We start from the raw sequence: 12,086 nt of genomic DNA on the forward strand, positions 1-12,086 counted from the left end.
TATATATATATATATATATATATATTCTTTTTTGAATTATGGGGACTCATTTGATATGCAACCTGAACTTTAGGGATTATGAATGCAATGAAATTAAATAAAGAGAAAATTATGAGAAACAACCTTCTCGTAAACCCAATTCAAAAATATCATTTATTATAATTTTAATCATTTTTGGTCAATTTTTAGCATGACTTGACAATAATACCCTCTAANAATTCAAAAATATCATTTTTTATAATTTTAATCATTTTTGGTCAATTTTTAGCATGACTTGACAATAATACCCTCTAAACAATTTCAGACAAATTAAAATAGTTTCAGTTTTCTCTATCCTGCCATCCAGACAAAAATTTCAAAATTAAATCTCGATTTCACTCTCTAATCAAATACTGTCTATCTTGTCATCCAAAGCGCAGAGATGACATCAAGTTCTTTTTTATTTTGTTTTATTTTTTTGAATGGTGGATCTTAGGGTTCTCAAGAGCGATGAACAATGATTTTGCTCTTTGCAAGAAGCGATTTTGCTCAGGGAGAAGGAACAGTAAAGCATGTTTGATGGGTTTTATGGTGGTTCACGGTTTTGTTGTGTTTGGAATTGGGATGATTGTTAAGCATGTTTGCTGGAGATTTTGATTTTTTTTATGAGATTATGAGTTGAAATTGTTCAGCGAATATTTTGTAAATGAGGTATATTTTGTTTTTGTAAAATGAGAGTGAGCAAGGCCCTCCTAATAGGGATATATTTTGTCTTACTTTGGAGGGTTATGGAGTTTTGTAACCTATCTTTTATGAAATGCATAATTTCATGGCTTAGAAAAAAAAAAGATGTGTTTTAGGTTCTTGAATTTATTAGTTTATTCATAAAACCCTAAAGTTGAGGAGTTGAAATTGATTAGACTGATTTTTAAGTATTGCAAGACTGATTTTTAGGTATTGTGTGACTTAATCACTGTATGATTAGATTTTAGGCATTACGTAATTAGTTTTAGGCATTGCGTAACTGATTTTTAGACATTGTGTAACTGATTTTTAAGCAATACCTAAGTCACATAATGCCTTACTAACTAGTCACGCAATGTTTTACTAGCAAATCACGCAATGCCTTACTAACAAGTCACGCAATGCCTATCAACTAGTCACGTAATGTCATATCAACCAGTCACACAATACTTAAAAACTAATCATGCAATGGTCAAAGTCAGTCACGCAATGTCCAAAGTTAGTCACCTAATGCCTAAAAATTAATCACGTAATGTCCAAAAATCACAAAAATTACTGAAGTCTATTTAACAAAATCAACAACTTCAGACGATACACCATATTTCATTTAACAACATAATTAATAAATATGCCTACTTGACAAAAAATGCTCAAAAATGCTTAAAAATACTCAAAACGTTCAAAAGTTTTTCTTCATATATCAAAAATCATTCAAAAATGCTTAAAAATGCTCCAAACGTTCAAAGGTTTTCTTCGTATATCAAAAACTATTCCAAAATGCTCAAAATGCTTAAACATTTTTCTTTCTAGTAAGGAATACTCCAAAGATGAATAGTTTGACGAGAAAAGTTCAAAAAATATGAGTTGGTTTGAGGCGTAGACCTAAACATACTTGATCCGTTAATAGGTTTTGGATTGAGACACGAAGCCAAATAAATGTGTCAGTTTCATTAAGGGTAATTTTGTCTAAATTTTAATTTTATTGACTAAAAACAGTTAAAATTATGAAAAGACCTATTGTCAGAAACGCCTTATGCATGAGACCCATTTGAAAAAAGAACTCTTAAATAAATTATATTTTGACATAATGCTCGAAAAAGTACTTGAATTATTGAAGAATATTCAAATAATTTTTTATTCGTTTATTACATTCTATCAAACTCATATACTTTTATTTTGAGTTAAAGAAATCTTTATAATTAATAGTTGATTAATTATAATTAATTAAAATATCACTTGTCATTTTATATTCATGAGATATCTTGTTAATGTGGAATGTGAAAATTATAACATAGTCATGTTATTATGCCACATCAACATGCCATAGTATCATCTATTATGACATGTCAACATGTCACGTCAGCGTCACATGTCATAGAATGATAAATGAAATTTTGATTAAAACATATAATTAGTCATAATGGTTTATTTAATTTAAAATAAAAATATAAGAGCTCATTTGACATAAAATAAAAATACAAAATTTGATTGAATATAATTAAGTAATAAAGACTTATTTAAATTTTCTTTAATAATTTAAAAGTTTTTTTAAATATTATGCCTTATACTTTTCAACAAAATAATTTTGTACACATCATATGTGAGTTGCCACATGTTTCTAACAATCACTTAACGGCTAGGCAGATGGAAACACTAACGGAAAGGATTTTTCATTATAACATTGGAAGTATAGAGAGTAATTAGTGACTTTTTGAATAGTAAGAATCAAACTGATATGTGACTCAAAATTTGAGAACTAAGGGTGTAACAATAATACTACTGTCTATGAGGCCTTATTTCAATGGTGAGGAGAAAGTTGTGAAAATCTTTAGGTTTCTAGTTGAAATTCTACCAATCGGAGTTTAGTACAACTTTATTACAGTTTTATTTGGTTTGTTTATTAATCCCTTTCGTGAATTTATTATTTGAAATATATTTAAAGTATTTAATTGTAAATTTAATTTTAAATGCAATATATATGTAACCTCGTCAAATTAAAAAAAAAACCATTTTATGTAAATCAATTTATATATTATGTAACACTGTTAAATCAATTACATATATATTTTTTTAGAAATATTTTCTATGTTGTATAATTTGTGTTATCATATGTATGTACATAAAGCTATAGCAAGTATAATTTGATAAGTTTAGTAATAACGAGCATTTTCTAATTAATGATTTAATTTGAAAAAACACAGATATCATTTTAAAATAAATAATAACCTTTTGCAACAGATCATAGCCAAAATATTATTATTAAGTAAAGCATTGCCAATGATTTACATAGAGGTGATGATGACTTCTATTTTATGGCTATGATGACAAATGATAATTGAACTTTTGGGTTTGGCTAGTGAGGTTTTGCACCAATTGTAAAGAGGGAGGGCTTGAGACAATTAAGTCTCACACGTTCAAACATAACCTTTTATATATGTATGTATCTAAAAAAAATATAGCACTTCATTTTTGTTTGTTAAGAGTTAAATTTTCTTCAATTATATACTAATTGGGTTAATTTTAAAAAAATTTCCTAGAGTTACTGTGCCTTATATTTAAGGATTGTTTATGATTGTAATTGTAATTTCATTTTCACATATATTTTTATCTAAGAAGTAATTAGTTTCTTGACTATGATACTGAAGTAATTGTTTCCCTTAACTTGACAAGTGAATTTACGGTTCAGATTTTGGATTGAAGGACCAGACCACCGCCTTGGATCGAAAGATCAAGTTTTAGACGGATTCTTATTAATAAACTAATGATTATTAAAAATTATATAAAAAAATAGGTTAAGTTTTTAGAAATTATAAGAGTTGAACCCATAAAAAGAGAATTTTTTTTTAAAACTTAACTATTAAGCTAGAGCTACTTAAAAAAATCATATTCAAAACAAACAATAAAATAAATAAGCGACGATATAAAACAAAACATTAAGAACCTCGAAGTATTAACACCGAAGAATAAATAAATAAATTGATATAGCATTTGAGTATACTTTACATTTATCATAATAAAATATTATTACTTTAATTATTTTTTTAAAAAAAATATAAGATTTACGGTCATCCTAACCTACACTGACTGTGGGGTTGGTCCCAGGGTTTGTCCTATAAAGACATGGATCAATCTGCGATCTAAAATTTGTAGGACCAAACCAATATGAATGGTCTCTGATCCCGACATTGATTGGGACCGCCTACACGGAGCAACCCCTTATATGCGGAACATGCTTTATAAGGCAAATTAAAGAAAAAAAATTAACAATTGGATATATAAAAAAGTACTCACATATATTATGTTATTTAATATTCATGAATATCCAAATTTTGATATATGGATACTAAATAAATAAAATCCATGGTTATAGCCTAATTATATTGTGTAAGATTAAGGTATTGGTGATTATTGATTAACATACCTTCGCTGTTAAAATTGTTCTCTCAGTTTCAACGAAGGGTTTTTATTTTTGATTTGGAGAAGGAAGAATTTCAATGTAACTCATTGAATGTAAAGATACATGTCTACTTTATTATGAAGACAATTATTTTTCTTGTACAGAATATTATATTAATGAAGAGTTAAAAAGTAAAGGATGAAGGTGAAATCAATCATAAAATCAACAATTATAACGCATGTCATGATTTAATTGAAGAATCAAGAAGGAATTTTACTTAACCTTTTCCCCAATTATATTAGTTTACTGTCCAACAAAATATATTTTAATTTCCGCCCATTAGAACAAGTATAGATAAAATCTTAGAAAAGGTATTGCAAGTGGGATTCGAGCAAAACCCAAAAAGTTGTAGTAGTTATTATATTTATTAAAAGGGACAACTATTGAATTTATTCAACCTCTCACTCAAGTGATTTTGTAGACAAGCACCATATAAAGTAAAAGATGCCTTTCAGATCTAATGGACTAGATGCCGCAACTAACCTTACTACGGAGAAATTGAATACTTTTCTTCACGTATCTTATCAAAGTTTCTTCAAAGTCTTTCTTGAAAACCTCCCTCCCCCCCTTCTCCTAATTTGTCAAATATCACCCCTCGCGATATGGACCTTATGGTAGCTTAGCATATGCAAAATAGCCTACAAATTTAGAACAAGGTGCTCAAGATAATGCATCTTGAAGAAGGGTTTTCAACTTGAAACTGTAGCTGGAATTAGGTATGAAAAATTACTAAGATTGAAGAAAGTTAGTACATATTGACTTAATAATAAGAGATTCCCAATGCTGGACCCTGGTCAGTCTAGTGAAATAATTAGGCATTTGATTCATCCTTAATCAGATTTTGACATTTAATTACTAGCTGATCCTCCACCATAGTCACCAAAAGGGTTTACTACACTTTTATTGAATGAAAATGGCATGAAATTTCCCATCATTTACGCCCCCACCTGAAATGTTGATTGATTGATATGGCTTGGCTCATTTGTCGCCACCACTTCAATTATAGGCTGTGTGGATGAGGAAACGAACAATGGGGAAGTTAAATGTATATTCTATGATAGTCCGTATAGCTGCTGCACTGAACAAAAATGTCTCATGTGTATGTAAAGTTAGAGGAATATTGACAACAAGAATGGAGTGCAGGCAAAATTGTTCGTAAGGTGGGTTGCAAAAATGGAAAGAATGTCCAAAATTTTGATTGTCACATTAGAAATTTAAGGGTGTTGTTATGCTGATCTGGATGCTCATTCCTCTTTGCCTAATTCCACAAGCCTAGCTGCATGCCACTCTATTCCTCTATTTCTTTTGCACTTGCTCAAACTTCATGGGCAGATTTTTCTGAAGGAGAAATGCTTAGTTTATGATAAACGATTTAGATAGTAAATATAAAATTATCAACCAAACGGAACCCAACCTTTTTAAAGCATTAAATCTGTTCAAAAACATTAGGCCGATACATATTTTAGGTTGAATAGAGACAAAACGAGAGGCAATTTTTTGAAAGTCAAGAGTACTTTTCACTGTCATCTTTCATGAATTGGACAATTTCGACCCATGTAAAAGTCAAAATGTTAAGCACTTTCCATGAACAAAGTGGGAAAAAAAAAATACTAGATCAAGAACGAGGGAAGTCGTCGAATTAACTGGGAGGCAATATCCGTGGAAAAGAAGTCAGTGTGAGTTGTGGTGGCGGCAAATGGGCACGAGGAAGACCTGGCTCAAAACCTTCGTGCATATATAATGATTTCATGGGATAATGAAGGCCAATATATATTGTTCCATACCAAACCCAGTGCGTCCAAATTAAATGGAATATTAATTATTTTTGGGTCAACGCATGCTACCTAGAAAATCTATTCACACTTTCATTTAATTAATTCTAGTCAATTCAGGCAATTGAGAGAAACCATTTCCATATGAACTGTTGGAACTAAGTGCATGTCATGTGGTGAGAGTGGTGGCGTTGCTGGGTGCTGTTTTTTCTAGACATTAATGCGGTGGATAGTTGGTCTTGGGTTTTAGGACAGCAATGGAGGCAAAAACAGCGATTAATGTATGTTTTGAGCACATTAACTAATTTCACTTTGCCTTTTACACATGTTGCAATCAATATTTTCAATCTGTCGGACCTTAATTCTACCAGCAATTATATCAAAAGACTTTTTTTAGTAATGAATGATTAATTATGAATATGATTAAAGGCAAAAAGAAGGGAATGAAGTCAAAAACACTGACGGTAATCCCGATGATAACCAGGGAAGTTGTAGCAGTAGACAAATGTCCCTGGAATTCAAGGTTTCATTTGATGTTAACTAAGATTTTGATATTCAAAAGATCATTTGATGCCATTTAGGACTTTGAATTTGAGTGAATATTCGACATGACAGCTGCACCAACCTAGTTGTTTGATGATCAACCACCCTGCCGTTTCAGACAAGAGAGGGAGAGAGAAGGAATTGGTCCATTTAAAAGGCAAAGCAGCCATAGTTAATTAGAATTAATTACTTTACAAAATTTGTTCGTAGAAACCCTATTCCTAGAGTCGGTGAACCATGATTTGGCCTATGAACACAGCACTCAAAAACTGAAGATCTCTCTATACATGTGGGCGGACCGCGGAAAATCTTGTCTGAACTGATTTTGGTCTGATTAGAAACCTAATTACCTCAAAGTTTTAGCCGTACGAGCCCTGAAAGTGGGCACCTTGACCTTTTATTATTTAACTCATTGTAGGTTTCCGCACTTCTCACGTGCAATGATAAAAACTAGTTTTACACTTTCCATCGACACAAGGTTTTCAACAAGCATTTGCATCTTCCCAAGAACTGAAATTGGACTTTTTCCCTCCCTTGATGATTTATAAAACGTTGAAATGAGTATAATTATCTTTCGATCATCACTGTTGACTGATTCCTTACTCTTGACTTTGCTCTTCTGAAACAGTTTGCACAACTCATTACTGAAAATGGAAATGGGAATACAGATAGAGGGAGGGGGCTATGATATCATACATCATAGTCATCAAATATATAAAGTAAAAAGGAGAATTAAGGAAAAGTTGGAAACTTTTGCTACCCGTGCACCAAAAAGGTCCAAGTCTAACCCCTTTTCTCCCTACATTTCAGAAGAGTTATGTTACAATATTCAACATTTGCATCATTCGGGACATGAAAAATTCCTTAGCTTTGCAATAAAGAACCACTAAATCTCATACCAAATATATGGTTGGTTTTGGTGAGTATAACAGGGGATTTCAATTGGTTTGGCAGCTCAAATTTGCTCTTCCAAAAGCATATATATTGTATTGGGGAAGACTGTGTTCGGAAAGATCGTACAATCGTATAATTCCACGTGTCAACTTTTTGAAACGAGAAAGGCCGAAAATTCCAATATCCCTGGCCGACCTTTTCCATACGTGTCTATACTGGTTTTATGATATGTGTATGTGATTAATGTATTAATGCAATTACGCGGCTCTTATTAATGGTCAAGCTTTAGCTTTCTACAAAATAATCAAGTGCGTCGGTGTAATAGTTTGACTTTATTACGTGGACCAAATTGCCCTTTGTCATGCAAGGCGTATGCATATACTTGTGGTAAATTTAGTATGAAAAGTGAATAGGCATTTTGGTCTTTCCAAATAACATTTCAAAGTCACAGCGAACACTTCCCTTCTCCTCCAAGTTTTCACATATATGAGTGTGTGCATATCTCGTGTCATTGTCCCTAATTGAATGGAGACTTCCACCACCGCACCCCAACCGTCATTATAAGGCCAGTTATCACATATGTTTGACCTTGCTAAAAATCCAACATTCCAAGATCTTCATTCACCATTTGATCAAGATCCAACGGTGGCAAGGCCACGGCCCACTACCATGTAACACAATCCCAGTAAGATCCCAGGGCAAATGGGGTCAACAGGAATCTGCATACATAACTTATGAAATGGACCACCAACGCCTGCCCATATATAATACTTAACAACCTGGCTAGGCTGTGACTGCCTTTGCATCTCTCCATCTCTCTCAAAGAAAAGATGAATCGCTTTCAGTTTCAGCTTTGCTCCCTTGTTGTTATTATCCTTCTGTTTACTCCCAGGATTCAAGCAATCCGGAGGAACCTTGCATCTGGCACGTCGGCCGAGAGCCCCACACACCCTGGCCAACAGGTTTTTCATCCAGGGTCGAGTGCTGCTCCCTTTACAGGCCAATCCAGGCAGTTCGAGGAGAAGCGAAGAGTTCCAACAGGGTCAAACCCATTACACAACAGACGATGATAGTGAAGACCAGTTACAAAAAGAACTCAAAGACCAGATAATATATCTCTCTCTTTCTTATTCTTCTTCGTTTCCTGTTGCATAGGCTTTGCAATTTCAGCATCTTTTCTCTTATGCTATAAGCATATTTTTGGTTGATCTCTGTGACCATATCACAAATTATATACCTAGTTTAGCTATGTAGAGATATTGTACAGGAGGTAAAGATGAACGTTTTTCTTAGAACTCTTGCATGTGTTAGATTGATTATCACAAGGCATTATTTTATATTTATTTGTTTCTAGGCTTTGTATCCCGTACAGAAATGGGTCAATAATGATCGTATGTGAAAGCTTTACAGATATTTTTTATGTATTAGTATTTCATTTTTCTCAGCGTCTTTATGTGCTTTTGAGAAATGACATGAATATATAGAATTGTATTATGTGGAAGTAAGTTTCTAACAGAATTTAATAGGGCTGAGAAGCTTGCTTGTAGCCTTCCCTTTGCTTGCCTAGAATTCTAATGACAAGGAAGAAAAAACCAGAACTTCCTAAGAATGTAGTTGGAACTTGGAAGGTTTCACTTGTATGAAACCAAATTTGGGAACCCTTCCCCTTTCATGGGTTTTCTAGGTAACTGCACCAAGAGGGACTATTGCAGCTTTCTGAACCATCATCATCTTTTTTCTTGGCACTGAATGCAATTCTGATTTGCAATTCAAAGCTACCACACAGAGCCCAAGATTTTAACAGATTGCAACTGGCAAAAACTCAAATTACCAGTTTTAAATGACCCACTCTTTCTTTCTAGTTTGAAAGTTATGTTGAGTGATTTAGATGGAGAGTGTTAGCTAGTCCACTCACCTCCTGACTCAAAGACCCAGATTTTAATGGCAGTTTAATTGCCCATTATTTCATACAACAACCATGCAATTAAGGGTGGATAACATGTGTACAGAATGGAATATTTTGTAAGCCATTGGGCCTACAGTCACATACTATACACAATCAGATGCTGCCACCCTTCAGATTTACAGCTTGCCCTACAGCTTATTATTATTGGGGGTTTTTTTTTTTTTTGGTACAGAACCAAGCTTATTATTGTCGTAGCTGGACCTTTTTATTTGTTAAACTTTTTTTTTTCTTAATTTTGTTTTTACCCTTATTTTACCAAAGAATGCACGATCTGGGCACGATACATGAAATCTATTAGCCACGAGTGAGTATCCCCTCGAACTTTAAAGGACTCGGAAAGGAGTAAATGTAAGTTATTAATTAACCAACAAAGAGTTTGTTCAATTGATAAATCGGTCTGCTTAATAATAAGTGGTTGAATGTACTATCTTTATGAAATACAGCGGACAACTTCTTCCGAGAAGATTAAAAAATCAATATAACATGAGAAAAAAAAAGTAATAATTCACCTCCCATTTTTTTTTTTTTGAAACGCAGTTCACCTCCCATTTAAAGTGAAACAAATTAAATACCGTCCAATTGTAACATTAAATTGACCTAAATCTGAGGGACAATTTATTAAGTCATAGACGTACAGGCATAAAAGGTGGGAAGAGACCATGCAGTAGACAGCGGGGCATAAATGAGGTGGAGATTGTGAAGGTGGGGTGTGGTCCACAGCGTCTAAGTGCAAATGCAGGGAATACCACATCCACATCCACATCCACATCCACATCCACATCCCATCGGCCTTTTTATGTGTATGCGCATGAAATGTAAATACTTTGAATTTAGTTGAGCAAATTATTACATCGTTGAAACAAACAATTCTCACCCCCAAATGGCAATGCTATCTAAGCCTACTAGAAATTGGCACGCCCCCGTCCATCAGTCAAGGCTCGTGGGAACGGAACATGGCCCCATTATCGCAGCGCTCCTCTCCTGTGGCCTGTGGGTCTAATTACCTCTCACGCGCAATGCCTAAGCATAAATTAAAGCACCTCTTCTCTTATACTTGTTTATTGTCAAACACCCGTTTCCAACCCCCTTTTTTTATTGCAGACTCATCTTCTTCCAAATACATATATAACTTAAGCTTAAGCCTTAATCAAATCTGCATTCGCATGAAAAGAACAAGTTATTCACTGTTTTCATCTCATTCGCACGAGTCTCTCCCAATTATTTCTCTCCTGAGCAGCTTTGCTCTCACCTTCGCTCTCCCTCTTAACACTATGCAGACGAAGACCTCCAATTCAGAAGGAGGAGCAATTCCCAACCGCACTTGCTTCCACACACCTAGGTTACCATCCCTTATTCCAAGTACAACTCTACAAAATGAATTTCAGAGTAATCTCCACTGGAGGCCCCTGTCCATACCAGCTTATCCTCACCATTACGACCCAGTACGATGCTGGTCGACATGGACTCGTATAGTTTTATGATAAAAGGTGAGAACAGCTTTTCATGATAGTCATTTTGATATTTGCCCACTTTGTAAGAAAACAATGGATGTTCTTTCAGAACTTTTGTTTAATATGGTGATTAATCAGTCTAAATGAAGTTATTACCTTAAAAAATTAGGATTTGTTAATTAAGATGAAGTGAAGCTTAAACACATAAAGGGTAGTCTAATGGTTGATCAAGATAACAAAAGAGTCCACTTTATTTTGTGTGTGTTTGTGGGGGGTGGGGGGCCCAATATTTACTGCGAGTCAGTTGGGAACTTTTTGAAACTTTAACGTGTGTGCCCTTGATTGACAAAAACCAATATTCGAATAAACCTTTAAATTTTAGAATGATTCATAAATAGAAACTATTAGCGCAGTTGATAGGAGATTATATAATGAGTTAATTTTTTTCTCTCTCTTAAATCTTATCTCAACCTTTAAATTCGAAATGTCCAAAATAAAATCTTAAACCTTAATCATTAAGATTTTTTTAGAAACAAAAATAATAGTTATTAATTAATGGTATAATGCTGAAATAAGTTCTTAAATTATTTAAGAAAATTTAAATAAACTCTTATTCTTTTATTATATTCAATCAACTCTCTATATTTTTATTTTTGAATCAAATAAATTTTTATAACTAATGATGACTAATTATCATTAGTTAAAATTAATATCATTTGTCATTTTATATTCACATGACGTTAATGTGAAGAGTGAAAAATATCACCTGATCATATTATTATGTTGAATTAGTATATCATGTCATCATTAATTATGATATGTAAATATGTCACATCATCAATTATGATATATTAATATAATACGTCAACGTCACGACATATAGAATAAAAAAAATATTTTAACTAAATCAATTTTTAGTCATAATAGTTTATTTGACTCAAAATAAATATATAAGAATTTATTTAGCTCAAAATAAAAAAATATAAAGAATTGATTGAACATAATAAAAGTCTAAATATTTTTTTGATTTTTACTAAATAATTTATAATTTTTTTTAAATATTATGTCTTAATTAATTTACTCACATATATTTCAAAGAATAAGTTAACGTCATGGATTAGAAAATGGTATAATCCGATAAGAAAACTTCATACTACAAATTGAGATAATCAAGTTTTATATATATATATAAGGAAAATGTGAAAATAAAAGACATTATTATCTATATATATATATAAGGAAAATGTGAAAATAAAAGACATTATTATCTGATACAATGT

This window comes from Theobroma cacao, chromosome 1 (genome assembly GCF_000208745.1).
Source record: "Theobroma cacao cultivar B97-61/B2 chromosome 1, Criollo_cocoa_genome_V2, whole genome shotgun sequence".
In the NCBI taxonomy this organism is placed as follows: domain Eukaryota; kingdom Viridiplantae; phylum Streptophyta; class Magnoliopsida; order Malvales; family Malvaceae; genus Theobroma; species Theobroma cacao.